Below are 14,679 nucleotides of genomic sequence, written 5' to 3' on the forward strand. Positions count from 1 at the left end.
CCAGCTCCCAGCCCAGCCTGGGCATCACCGGATCCCCAGGAAACATGGGCCTATCGCCAGGGCTGGTGAGGTAGTGACTGGTGAGCACACTCCTAATGTCTCAGAGTCTCCATTTGTTCAATAAAAAGCCACTTCGGCTTCAAGTCACACCCCTCCCTTCAATGCATCTTTAGTGCTCTCATGGGGCAGAAAGGGCATGAAAGAGGGTTCCTATTTTACAGAGACAAAATAAAGACACAAAAAGCAGGGACAGCTCACTGCAGGAGCTGGGCTCCTGCTCCGGACTTGAGCCCGGACCTCCCCCTCCTTTGCCTCCCCACCTCCACCTGCTTCTGGATTTTTCTTTGCTGTGTAAGTCACCTCCCGACACCATGTTCCATGGCAGAGAAAATAGAAATTATTCGGGGCACCTGGGTGGCTCAGGGGTTGAGAGTCTGCCTTCAGCTCAGGTCATAATCCCGGGGTCCTGGGATTAAGCCCACGTCCCAGGTCATAATCAGATTCCCCATGGGGAGCCTGCTTTTCCCCCTGCCTGTGTCTCTAGTGAATAAATAAATAAAATCTTTAAAAAAAAAAAAAAAAGAAAGAAAGAAAGAAAGTATGCACTCCACCCATGACAATCCCCTGCCTGGATCACGCTCCCACCTTTCCTCTCCTGTTCTCCAAGACGTCCTCTCTGGCCCTGGGTCCCCTTCATGCCTCCTCCTCAGTCCTCTAATGGAGACCCTCTACCACGCAAGATTGTCCTTCCACACTGGCTCCTTGTCACTTCCTCCCAGGCTCTCAACTCTTCAGGGGAAAAAAAAAGCCCAGGTTTACACGGCTTCCACATTCCCCACAGCATTGATGTCTTACTTGGAGCTGAACAGGTGATCGATAAAAGCTCTTTAGCGGATGGGCTGATGGGCAGAGCAAGGCAGGTTCTCCTTGGCATGATGAAGTGCTCGGGAAAGAAACCAGCTCTACTCGGGGCGTGATTCACAGAAGCACTTCCCGCTCCCTTTGGCCATGACAACAACTCCCAGGCTCTCCCAGGTACAGAGGAGCCACTTCACACCTGGTTCTGCAGGAGGCGCCGGAAGAATGAAGAAGTAATGGGTCTGGGGAATGAAGAAGTAATGGGTCTGGGGCTTTGGGGTCAGGATGCAGAGCTCAAACTCTGGCTGTTTTCCTCCTGGGCTCCCTGAGCAATATGCAGCTTCTCTCCAAGCCTCGGTCACCTCACCTGGCAGGGTGGCAGAGGGGGGGGTCACAGGAGCTCATGCATATTCAACAGCTGGCCCCCAAAAGTGCTCCCAATAAATGCCAGCTCCCCACATCCTCCCACAGGGTGGCTCTGGGTTACAATCCAGGCCCCAGTGACAGGTACCAGCAGCTCAGGGGATCAAGGCCCCAGGGTCCCGCTCACCCCAAGGATGGTCCCCCCCCTCCTGGGGCTGGGCTGCCCACCAGCTCCCCAGCGGCCCACTTCTCCAAAGACAGGTGCAAACCCCTGCCTGCTCCGACACCGGCAATGAGCAGCCTCGCAGGAGACAGTCAGCCCGGCAGCGCCAACAGGCGTGGCTGAGCTAAATGATAGTGTGACCCTTGCTACCCGAAACAACAACATCATAACTGTCAGAGCAATTTTCCACCTCAGTAGTTTAACACCTGAGCTGTTGCTGGGCTCTCCTGCCCGCCTCCGCTCACTCGAGCTGCTGCGCGCTCCTCCCCACCCACCAGCGTCGGCCCCACGAAGAGCCAGCTCTTCCAGAAGCAGTGGGCAAGCAGCCCCTGCCCCTGAGAGCCAGGGGGCCGCGGCCTTCATCAGCAGAGTCTTCGGACAAGAGAGGAAAGGAAGAGCCCACCAGCCCGAACACCCATCCAACATCTGTCAACATCTGGGTTATAAGCCATCCGGGGATTTAACAGGGATCCCAGCGTGAGGCTGCTCCGACTCCCCGTCATAAAGATGCAGTTGGTCACTTTTATTTACCGGGATCATATTTATGTTCCGAGAATGGGAAGCAAAGGGCGGGGGCTACATCAGAGACAGAGGTCTGTCTGTTGGGGACCTGCCAGAGGGACGGACACACACACTGGGGCGAGAGTCAAAATCCCGAACAACTGGCGGAGTGCAGAGGGACTGCTGGGCCAGGGGGTACTCCGTTAAGTTGGCGGATCTTGGCGTGGTCTCAGGGAGGGTGGACCCCAGGGGAGAGGCGGAGGTGACCCAGAGGCAGCCCTCGGGGAGCCTGGGGAGGCAGCTCAGCTATTTACCAAGAAGTATGGAAGTAGTTCAATATTTCAACAACCATTACACACACACACACACACACACACACACACACACCCCTTCCTTCCCTGGTTACTCCAGCGGGAACTCCCTGTCTTTCCCCAGGGAAGCATCGAGTTCTCTGACAGCCAGCAAGATCCCCTTCAGGGGAAACCAAGGGCCCAATGAGAATCACAGAGGCAGGATGTCAGATGTGCAAGGCGTCATTGAGATGATCTTGTCCAAGCCTGGGGTTGCCAGAGGTGTAAACTGAGGCGACTCAAGGTCATTTCGAGACATAAGGGCAGGGCCCGTATGGGCCCCTGGGCCACTCGGTGATCACTGTCACCAGAGCTGAGCCCCAGGCTCACGGGTCACCGTGCTGTGCAGTAACCAGGCGGGCGGAGCATGCGCAGTGATGCCCACCCTCCTGGGCCAGGGCTCGAGCCTCGGCTGGAGAATCTGCCCCTATCTGCCTTGGGGTGCAGGAAAGCAGCCCTAACAAAGGGCTTCGTGAGCCTGGAAGAAAGCACCCCCTGAACTCAGGATGTGATGCAAACACAAAATAAGGGACCAGAGGTCGGATATTCGAGCTCTTGCTAATCCCCTCTGGTTTCATGGCCTTAAGGAACGTCTGTTAGACGCAGATCACTCCCGAATTTAGAATTTTACCCTGGGCTGTGCCCATGAACTCAGGACGTGTTTCCATCTTGCTCTCCAATCTCCCCACGTGGATGTCTAATAGACGTCTCAAATTCAACACGCCCAAACCTGACGTCCCCCGGAGAGCCTGCCCCTCCTACTTGGAGTCCCCCTTGGTTCTCCCTGTCGCCTCTCACCTGGCAGCAGCCTCCTCGCTGTCTCCCTGTTTGCACTCTGGCCCTTCACTGTTTGACGGTTCTATGGTGACTGCAGCTCTTCCAGGCAAGTGGTGGGAAAGGGAGCTGGGGCCCCAGAGTGGCCCCCACCAACCCAGCCAGGCTCGCCTTCTCCCACCTGGGGGGGAGCCGCTGGGGCAGTGGTCAGGGAAGGAAGTGTCGATGCTGACAGGTCTTAAGGCCTATGTCTGCATCTGGGTCATTCCAGTCCCTTTAGCAAACGGGGCCTGGACTCCCAGAGTCTCCCAGTAGGAAGGGTCCTGAGAGGCCCTGAACCGGCTCTCTGCCCAGCATATGGAAATTCTCACAGCACCCGGGACCCTGCAGGCGCAACTCAGCACCTCCACCGCCAGAATCTCCATGCCCTTGCCAGGTGGGGCTACTCCCAGCGCCTTCCCCACACTGGTTCTCGGTACTCCATGGAATGTCCTGGCTGCTCCCAGCACCTTCCCCCACATGATTCCTCAGTACTCCATGGAATGTTCCAGCTATTCCCAGCACCTTCCCCCACATGATTACTCGGTACTCCATGGAGTGTCCAAGCTGCTTCCAGCACCTTCCCCACTCTGGATCCTTGTTACTCCATGGAATGTCATGGCTGTTCCCAGCACCATTCCCCACCAGTTCCTTGGTACTCCGTGGAATGTCCTTGATCATCTCAGCACCTTCTGAACACTGGTTCCTTCATACTCCTGTAATGTCCTGACTGTTCCCAGAGCCTCCCACACATTGGCTCCTTGTTACTCCACGGAATGTCCTGGCTGCTCCTAGCACCTCCCACACACTGATTCCTCGGTACTCCATGGAAGGTTCTGACTGTTCCCAGCACCTTCCCCACACTGGTTCCTTGGTACTCCATGGAATGTCCTGAGTACTCCCAGTACCTTCCCTCACATGATTCCTTGGTACTCCATGCAATGTCCTGGCTGCTTCCGCATCTCACGGCACACTGGATCCTCGGAAATCTATGGAATGTCCTTGCTCCTCCAGAACATCCCCCCTGCCCCGCCCCAGATCCTTGTTACTCCATGGAATGTCCTGGCTGTTCCCAGCACCATCCCCACACTGGTTCCTCAGTACTCCATGGAATGTCCTTGATCATCTCAGCACCTTCCATACACTGGTTCCTCTGTACTCTATGGAATGTTCAGATGTTCCCAGCACCTTCCCCACTTCAGTTCCTTGGTACTCCATGGGATGTCCTGGCTTCTCCCATCACCTTCCCTCACATGATTCCTCGGTACTCCATGGAATGTTCCAGCTGCTCCCAGCACCTTGCCCCACACTGGTTCCTTGGTACTCCATGGAATGTCCTTAGTACTCCCAGTACCTTCACCCACACTGATTCCTTGGTACTCCATGGAAACTTCTGACTATTCGCAGCAATTTCCCATACACTGTTTCTGTGGTACTCCATGGAACGTCCTGGCTGCTTCCAGCACCTTCCCATGCACTGGATCCTCAGTAATCTATGGAATATCCTGGCTGCTCCCAGCAATTTCCCACATACTGGTTCCTCGTTACTCCATGGAATGTTCTGATTGTTCCCAGCCCCATCCCTACACTGGTTCCTCAGCACTGCATCTAATGTCCTGGCTGCTCCGAGCACCTTCTCTCCCACTGGATCCTTGGTACTCCATGGAATGTCCTGGCTGCTCCCAGCACTTTCCCCCACACAGGATCCTCGGTACTCCATGGACTATCTTTTGCAAACATCAATATCTTTCTTCCAGCACAGCCTCAATACAGGGCTTCAGACAGTAGAATCAGAGCAGCCAGTAATCTCTCTTCTCAGCAGCATGTGAAGCATTGGGTCCTCTTGTTCCCCCCGTAGGAAGCCTCCCCCCGCCATGTCCCAGGTCACTTGCAGAGACAGACATGGTGTTGGCCTCGGCTGCGCCCCTCTTCTCTGCCATCCTTCACTATGGCAGGCCAGGGCAGGGCCCTGGTCCCTCATCTCAATAATGAGATGTCATTTTCTGCATTAAGTCTCCTCCCAGCCCCTCTGTTTTGGAATCTTGGGCCTCTCTGGCTGCGCATCCCCATTCTCTGTCCCCTCTCAGTCCCTCTGCCTTCATCAACTCCTGCAACTGAATAAAACAGGAAATTCAAGTCTTCCCTGGTCCAGGAGCTTACATTGAGCCATGCCAGCCTCTAGGGCCTGAGCCTGAGCCTACCTCTGTCAAAATCAGGGCATCCCAGACATGGGTGATAACTAAGCTGAGAGGACCTCACCATCAGAGTCCAATTCCCCATGTACCCAGAGATGAGAGAGTTCAGCAAGAAGAAATGACCTGCCAAGGTCACTTAGCCAGTGTGAAACCCCTCTAAGCCCCAGCCCCATCCCTTCCAATGAGTCCTTGGGACCCATGAGTCAGATGCTTCCAGCATGAGCTCCTGAAACTCAACGTTTTAGCCCTTCCTCCCATGCCACACTTCAGGGAAAGCCCATACCCTGAGCCAGACCCCTGACTCCTGCCAGACCCCATGACTATAAAGTCATTTTACCTCTCAGATGCTTATGATTCCCCATCTATAGAAATGAAGCCAAAACCTCACTCACAGATTTTATTTGTTTTTTAAGATTTTATTTATTTGTTCATGAGAGACACATAGAGAGAGAGGCTGAGGCAGGCTCCTCGCAGGGAGCCCAATGCGGGACTCAATCCCAGGACCCGAGGACCACAGCCTGAGCCAAAGGCAGATGCCCAACCACTGAGCCACCCAGGCCCGCCTCATGCACAGATTTTAGAGGGAAATAGCTGGGATGGAAGACATGCTAATAGCACTGAATCAGAACATAGGTGGCATTCCCACATCATACAGGGATGAGGGATCTTCTCCACAGCCACACGCCACCACCCAACCCCCTCACTCCTGAAGAGAGCCACCCCATCCACTGTCCACTCTCCTCTATCACTGTTGGCAGAATGACATTAAGCTTTGAATGAGAAAACAGAAACAAACAAAAACTTCTGCCTTCATTAGTCAAAGTGAGCGAAGAAGTGTAAGTGCCTGCCCCATCAGTGTCACCTCACACCCATGTGTGTGTCACAGAACCACAAGATCGCACCACTGCATCACACCAATCTGGCCACAGGAAATCAGCTCCGGGAGGGGGGTGGGGGGCACCTTCCACATACAAGGCTTTGTGCCCACTGTTCTCCCCATCCCCACCAGCATCACCAGCCCCCACCCTATGGCAGTCCTGGGTCCAGAATCTCCTGATCGTTGCCCCCATCGGCGGCACCGATGTCACTAAGAGAGGACATTGTTGGAAGCACTTAAGCAGGACTCCCAGTCCCCAGCACCTGTCCTGCAGACGCCTGACAGAGGAAGATAAATATATTTATAATACACAGCAAAGTGAATAACAAAGAATTTATATAGTTGTCTGTGACAAAGCTGACAAGCCAGGGCTGGCAGCTTTAATCAGTTCCCAGCTGAGCCCAGGAAATGCAAGGAGCACAGCTCTGACCTTTTGGACTGATTTCTAAAGAGAAGGTTAAAGTTTTGCTGCAAAGTATGGGGCCGTTTTCTATTATTTTAAAGGAAAGAAGGGCATGGGGCTGTATATACATGCCAACCTCTGAGGTGGTAATGGGAACAGAGGAATAGGATTTTATTTTAAATGAGTTCCCGGATGCCCCTCCCACAGCAGCTCCCCCTGAAATGTTCTGCTCCCCGGGTGAGGCCCAACCATTCCCGTTCCTTTGAGGAAATGCTTGCTTGTGGGAACCACTTGCAAATGGGCTGGAAATGCATGTGGCTGCAGATTCCAAAGATTCATTTTTAATAAATATATTGCCAGGAAAGGGACTAAGTATTTAAAATGCTTCTTCTAAGCCCTGCATTGTTTTCGTCCCCCCAAACCAGAAGTACTACCAAGAACATCCGTGAGTCCAGAGTTGGTGTCACCCATGTGCGTTCCTTTGCAGAGTCAATAGTCAGAAGCTTAGTGTGGAAGCTAAGGAAATGTGGTTTAACTGCAGCCAACCATTTCAAGTTCTGCTTCTCCAAAGGCAGGCTTCACACAAATACAGTCCCCACTCCCCGGCAGATGGAACCCCCTGGACCTAGCCCAAGAGCAGCTTCCTCAAACCCTGTTCACTTTGCCCCTTGGACTGAGAACAGGACTTGGGGGTGTCAGGTTCCAGCAACAGCTGCTTGCCTTAGGCACCCACAACCTTTTGCACCCCACCTCTGGGTCAGGGTCCCAGACCTGGCTGCACATCAGAATCACCTGGGGTAGCACGAGGGAAAAGAGATCTAGAAGATGCAGATTCCTGGGTCCCCACCCAGCCCCACTGATGGGAATCTCAGGAATCTCTAAGGATGCAGCCTAGGAAGCCAGATTGTTTTAAAAGTTTCCCCAGGGTCCTAATGAGCAGCCAGGCGTGGGAAGCATGGGCTACATCAGCTCTGACAAGGTGAAGGGTGGAAAACTCACTGCCTCTCAAACATCTCCTTCACCTTGGGCACCTGACATTGCCCTTTCAGGGACAGGCCCATTCCTACAGTGGTCTGCATTCAGGCATGAACTCACATTTTAAAATGGGCGAGACAGGGGCATCTGGGTGGCTCAGTGGTTGAGTGTCTGCCTTTGGCTCAGGTCATGATCCAGAGGTCCTGGGATTGAGTCCCACATTAGCTCCCCATGGGGAGCCTGCTTCTCCCTCTGCCTGTGTCTCAGCCTCTGTCTCTGTGTCTCTCATGAATAAAAAAATAACATCTTGAAAAATAATAATAAAATAAAATGGGTCAGAAAACCAGCTTAAATATTTCTGAGTCCTCCACCCTCCAGCTTCTGAACTCTGCGTTTTCAGACAAACCTAGACTGCAGCTCTCTTAATAGAATGGGAGAAAAACTTCGCAGACTATCTATTTGATAAGGTGTTAATACCCAAAATATATAAGGAGCTCATACAACTCAATAGCAAAAGAATAATCCAATTTTAAAATGGGCAAAGGACCAGAATGGACACTTTTACAAAGAAGACATCCAGATGGCCAACAGAGACACGAAAAGATGCTCAACATCACTCGTCATCAGGGAAATGCAAATCAAAACCACACAGCTATCACCTCACACCTGTCAGAACGGCTAGCATCAAAAAGACAAGAGATAACAAGCGTTGGCAAGGATGTGGAGAAAGGGAACCCTTCATGCACTGCTGGTGGGAATGCAAATTGGTGCGGCCACTCTGGAAAACACTGTGGAGGTTCCTCAAAAAGTTAAAAACAGAACTACCGTATGATCTAGCAACTCTACTTGTGGGTATCGATCCAAAGAAAATAAAACCACTATCGTGAAGAGGTATCTGCACCCCGTGTTCCCTGCAGCCTTATTTACAGCAGCCAGCACAAGGAAACAACCTAAGTGTCTGTTAACAGATGAATGGAGATATATATGGCAGGGAGTCTGGAAGAGCGTCGGCATTGAGGTGGCTCTCTCTGTGCCTCTCACGAATAAAGGGGGCAGCAGGGAGCTGGTGAATCAGTGACTCACACAACGCTCTACGGGTCCTGTCTTCCACCTGAAGGCTGATGCCAGGCTCCACTGGCATCCATTGCACCCATCCTGAAATATTTTATTCCCATCCTTCCCCTAGAGCTGTCCCCAGGAGCCCCAGAGCCCAGAGAAAGACCAAGAACCCTCAGGAATGAATAACTGATCTCCAGTCCTAAGATCCAGTGCTCCACGGAAGCACTTTGAATCCATTACTTGGAGTTTGGAGGGGAAATCCTTCCAGGTTATTCAGCACCCTGACTTGGCCCACAACTGTGGTCACTGTGTACACACCTTGTACACAACCCAGCCACCATCCCCCACCATAGCTGGACCCTCAGTGACCTCACAGCACACGGGAAGATGAAGGGGAAGATTCAGGCCTGAGCCCTGGCTGCCAGAGGGTACACAGTGACATTCTCACCAGAGGACAAGGACAGACCTTGGGACATGGGTCTTGGTGTTATTGTGCCCTATGGGACCCTTTGAAGGAAGTGAGGTTCTGAGATGATGGGGAAAGCTTTGGCTGGAAGGATTACCAGGGTCTCAGCTGGGCTGGGTTCTAGAGAGCTAGTCAAGGGAAACCAGAGAGGCTCTAGGGGAGGACACAGTGGGCACCACAGCCTGACGCCAGCCCCTTGTGGATAAGGCAGGTCAGACTAACCGCAATTCTTCTGGATTCGGAAAAGGCAATAAAAGCACAACAAATCTCCCGAAAGATGTTCAATCTTTCTCATGGTATAGTCATTCCCTCTCCCCTTTTTTTTCTCTGCTAATTGAGCTCAGATTTGTTTATATGATAGACGGAGACTCTTACACTGCAGCCCCAAAAGGATGAGTTAAGATTGGTGATCTCATCCCCCTTGGCTAGTGATTGGTGAAAAAGTAGACATATGTCACTGTTCTGGTAATAAAGTGTTTCGAGGAGTCAGTTAGGAGAACTTTCTGTTCTAAATAAAAGGACAAAGCCTCTTGAGGAAAAGCCTCCCCTCTCTCCCCGCTTCATGAAGGGAACATGGATAGCATGCCTGAGGGTGCAGCAGCCACTTTATAGCCATGAGGCAACACGCCAACCTGCAAAGGATGGTCGTCAAAGGGAATAAAGCCTAGCCCTTCCCCATGGAACCACTTTGCCAGCAGCAGATACTAAACCTCCAGAAAACTTGCTATGTGAGAAATAAACAACTCTATTTATTTAAAATACTCTACTTGGTGGGTATAATTACTGATGCCATTTATTTATTCATTCATTGGACAAGTTTTTGTTGAATACCTATGACATACCAGGTTACTGTCCCAGGTATTAAAAGGAGACACACACACACACACACACACACACACGCACACACTCCTGCCCTAGAAACACCTGTACTCTAGTGGGGAGAAGAGAAGGAAGGATTAAGAAAATTAAAGTGATACATGTTGCAGGGTGATAAGCACTAGGGCAAAAACTAAAGCACAGAAGAAGGTATGGAATGTTCCAGAGCTGAAAGAGGGGTTGCACTTGGAACAGTGTTCTGGAAGACCACACTGAAAAGGTAATATCTGAGCACAGGCTTGAAGGAGGCCGGAGGGCCAGCCGTGCAGGTATTGGAGGAGGAATGTGCTAGGCAGAGGGAAGAGCAGCCCAATGCCCGCTGACCAGGAGAACACTTCCATCCTGAAGGCAGCCTCTCTGCACAAGGTCACAGGGCTAAGTTCTGCACCTGATTTTTCAATGACTTAGACAAACACCCAGAGCACAGGCTCACGAGATCCTTGAATAATATGGAACCTGACGGGGTGGCATGACGATCCCAAAAGCTCTTGACAGGCTGCAGCAATGATTGGAATGGGAGAAGATGAAATGTTACAGGGACAAATGTAAGGGGCTTCACTTTTGATCTAAAATATCAACAGCACAGCCCTAGATGCAGAAACACATGGCAGTCATGTGAGCAAAGGAGCCCGAGGAGTGTTCCATGGTGGGAAACTCAACAGAAGGATGTGTTTGCTTGAAAAGCTAATAATACAATCTCCATGTTTCTTAATGATCGTGTTTTAAGTGAGTGCGCTGGTCCTTCTCTCTCTGCATCAGACCAGACGCTGCTGGAGGCTGGAGTCCAAGCCAAAAAGACACAGACAAACTGGAATCTGCTCAGGGACATGAGGCCAGGCCAAGGAGCCCTGAGATGCCCTCTCCGAAGAAAATCTAGGGAGGCAGAAGAGTGGACACTCAGACTGACATATATCCATTCTCTCACAGACATTCGGTGAGCACCCATCACGGGCGATCACTGTTGCGGCATACGGCAGTGCCTCACAGACAACCAAACCAGGGGCTTTCACACCCCCAGAAAACAGCCCACAAAAAGAAGTACGCTTGACACCATGAACCACTGGACACAAATATATAAATGCATATATGTGTAAATCAGACGCTCCACGCAGCTGTATTTACCTTCACTACCCATGAAGTGATTGACTATTTTCCATTTTCCTATCTTTATTCTTATTTTTTTCCCCATTTTCCTATCTTTAAAAGGTGAGTTGGCATCCAATGAGTTGATCCAATGACCCACTCCTGGCTTGCCACCAGCAGTGTGGAAAACACAGAACCACACCGTGATAAGTATAGAGCAAACAGGATGCTGGGGGAGCAAAGACCAGGGGTCAGGCTGAACCATGCTGAGAAGTAAGGTTGGAGACCAGACGATGGACTAGAAGGTAACCCGACAGTTTGTATTAAGAAAGTGGCCTGACAGTGGTAATGGTTGTACAATGTCAATGTACTTACTGCCACAGAACTACATATACACGTAATAATGAAAAATAGGAAATTTTATGTAATGCATAGTTTGCTACAACTAAAAATTTACTTAGACTTAAAAGAGAAAGAATGGCCCATAATCACTGCCTTTAAATAACACAGTAGCAGAGCTTCAGGAATACTATGCGGCAGCGTGCAAAGAATTATAGCCATGCACAACAATGTGGTGTTTCGCTGAGCGCGAGAAGCACAAGAAGCCAGACGTAGAGTGCTTCCCTATGATTCCATTTACACAAGGTTCAAGAAGAGGCAATGACAGTCACCCCTGGGAGGGAAGACACCATTGCCTGGGAAGGGGCATGAGGAACCACCCAGGGTGAGAAAAGTATCCTCCATCCTGAGTAGAATGAGAGCCACACAGGTGGACCCATTTGTCAAAATTCATTGAGTTGTGTGCTTAAGATTTATACCCTTCACTGCTTCTAAGTTATACCTCAGCAGGAAAGGAAATAAAGGGAAAAAACGTTTAAAGGAAAGGAGATGGAAAAAGAAAGAAACATGATCGAGTCACTTCTTGGGTGGAGGTTAAGTCCAAAAGCCATCATGTAAGGGAGACATGACAGAGAGTCAAAATCACCCTTGCAAATCTCTTAAACCACCCGTGGAGGGCAGCCAAGGTGGCTCAGCGGTTTAGCACCGCCTTCAGCCCAGGGCCTGATCCAGGAGACCCGGGATCGAGTCCCACATCGGGCTCCCTGCGTGGAGCCTGCTTCTCCCTCTCCTGTGTCTCTGCCTCTCTCTCTCTCTCTCTCACTCATGAATAAATAAATAAAATCTTTAAAAAAAAAAAAAAAACACCCGTGGAGGGGTGTATATAAGACACCACCAGAACATAACGCTTATACCTTCTAAAGTCGGAAAAACACAAAAGGCTGCAACAGAGGGAATGTAGAGGCACAGATGTCAGAGCCTACAGCCGTCCATCTTTGCAGTGACTGTCACATCAGGTCAGGGAGCACGGGAAAGAAGGAAAAACCTGGAGGGCTCTGCGCACCCACCCAGCCTTGCTCTGGTCTGCTTTAATATTAAGCAACTATAACATGTTTGGTTATTAAAAATCGATTTGTTTCTTGCAGTCAGAATTGAATGACCTGAGTTCTGAAGCCAACAGAGAAGCTAAACATAAGCCCTCACTCCATCCTTAGATTCTGTTTGGCCCCAAGGAAGAGAAATAAGATGGAAACCCTAGAAAGATGAGCTCAAGAGAAACTCATGAACTCGGGCGGAGCGGCTCGCCAAAGATGGATGGGCTGGTAGATAGTGAGCTCCCCGTCAGCAGAGGAAATGCATAGGTTGAACATTTGCACCAGGTGACCGGCACAGGCCCCTGCCAGTCTGGAGCTTCGGAGATGGCCGGATCTCCCGGCTGTCTGTCCTGGGCACGTCCCCTCTGCTCACAACTGCTCTGACAGCGAGATGTGTTGCTGGCTAGAGGGACTTGCCAGGAACTCCAGGTGGCTGTCCTAATAGAGGATTGCTCTGCCACCCCTGAGGATTTACGGCCTCCCTCCTGAGTTATGGGAAGGCGGGCGGAGCCCATAAAAAGGAGCCGTCCAGGCAGTGCGGTACACGGGGCATCAATCAGCGACAGCCTGACCACTGGAGCAGAGTGAAGATCAGTCTGCTGGTTTCTCACCTATAAATTCTCTCCCCCCCACCCTGGCACAGGAGGAACAGATGTGTCATATTTAAGAAGAGCTCGTGCCATAGTTTTAATTCCAGGGAAGCAGGAGGAGGGTGGGGGAGAGTAAAGAGAAAGCAGCCCTAAATATGGCCTTCAGCCAGACTCATCTCCCACCAGAGTCCTCAAACCCACCTTCCCCAAGTCCTACCCCTAAGCAAAAGGTGCTGACTGAGCAGACGAGCAAGGACCCTACACCCAGGAGCAGGGCTGTTAGATTGGTATGGGGGGGGGTGTCCAATGTGGCCTTACCAAGGCTAGAAACATCAAGGTGGAGCCATCACACCTACTTCCAGAGGCTGAGGATGGACACCCTTCTTTTGTCTTCTATTGTAGTGCCAGGAAGGATTGAAGATGGAAGTGCAAGAGACAGACAGAAAGCCAGATTGCCCTGGACTCAGGACTGCTGCACCACACAACTCTGCAGGCACCTTGCATATCAATGCCAATGAAAATGGAATTATGCAGTGCACAACGTGGGTGGCTGTACATGGCAGTCCTGTTGGAGCTACGTGGAAGGTCTTTCTTTTAAGGATGGGGTAGTGGAGAGAACACTAAACCAAGAGTTAGGGCACCTGGGTTCGAATTCTAGCTTCATCTCAGACTTGCCAAGGACTGTGGGCAAGTATGGCTTTTCTCTGAGCCATATTTTCCACAACTTTTAAGATGGGAACTATAATTTCTGACCCTCTGGATCTTTCTCACCAAGGCTGACACGTCTCCTGTGGGCTTTGTGCAGTTTGGGACAGAGGGAAACTTCTAGAGATGGCCTTTCCAGAGTCCATTCAGACGCCAATCCCAGTTCTCAACCAGAGAATGAATGAATGAATAAAATACTTATTTATTTATTCACGAGAGACACAGAGACAGAGGCAGAGACACAGGCAGAGGGAGAAGCAGGCTCCCTGCAGGGAGCCCGATGCAGGACTCGATCCCAGGACCCCAGAATCACGACCTGAGCTGAAAGCAGACACTCAACCACTGAATTACCCAGGTGCCTCCATCAACCAGTCTTTAAAAATTACCATCCTGCCTGGGGTGCCTGGGTGGCTCAGTCAGTTAAGCATCCAACTCCTGATTCTGGCTCAGGCCATGATCTCAGGGTGGTGGGATCGAGCCCCGCGTTGGGCTCTACGCATCCAGCGCAGAGTCTGCTTAAGATCCTCTCTCCCTCTGCCTCTCCTCTCCCACCTAGAAAAAAAAAAATACCATCCTGCCTTTCTAGGGGCCACACCTTTCTGGGACAGAGCTGACAGGGTTTATAGTCATGCATAAGGTGCTCCATAATTTCTGAACTAAAAAGCAGTACATTTGTCTGACAACCAGAGAGAACATTTGCAATTGGAACTGTCCCAGAACCCCAGGGCCATCTGTTTACCGAGCCCAGGCAGGTAGCGGCAGCTGCCAACAGCTGTGCCCCCGGGGGAGAGGGGCTGGGGCAGGCTGGCAGCGTCCAAGCAAGCCTCCCCGCTTTCCCGCCAGAAAGTTCCAACTGGCTGGGAGACTCCAGGGAGCTGGCCACCTTCTCCGAGTGTGTGTGGTTCATCC

General features: G+C 51.2%; 1 protein-coding gene across 6 annotated transcripts in view; it reads right to left on the reverse strand.

Moving 5' to 3' along the window:
- Positions 1-14,679, reverse strand: part of MEGF11 (multiple EGF like domains 11) — a 344,857-nt gene that overhangs the window by 245,490 nt on the left and 84,688 nt on the right. The gene's annotated exons all lie outside the window — the stretch shown is intronic.

The sequence above is a fragment of the Canis lupus genome, chromosome 32, assembly GCF_048164855.1.
Source record: "Canis lupus baileyi chromosome 32, mCanLup2.hap1, whole genome shotgun sequence".
Classification (NCBI taxonomy): domain Eukaryota; kingdom Metazoa; phylum Chordata; class Mammalia; order Carnivora; family Canidae; genus Canis; species Canis lupus.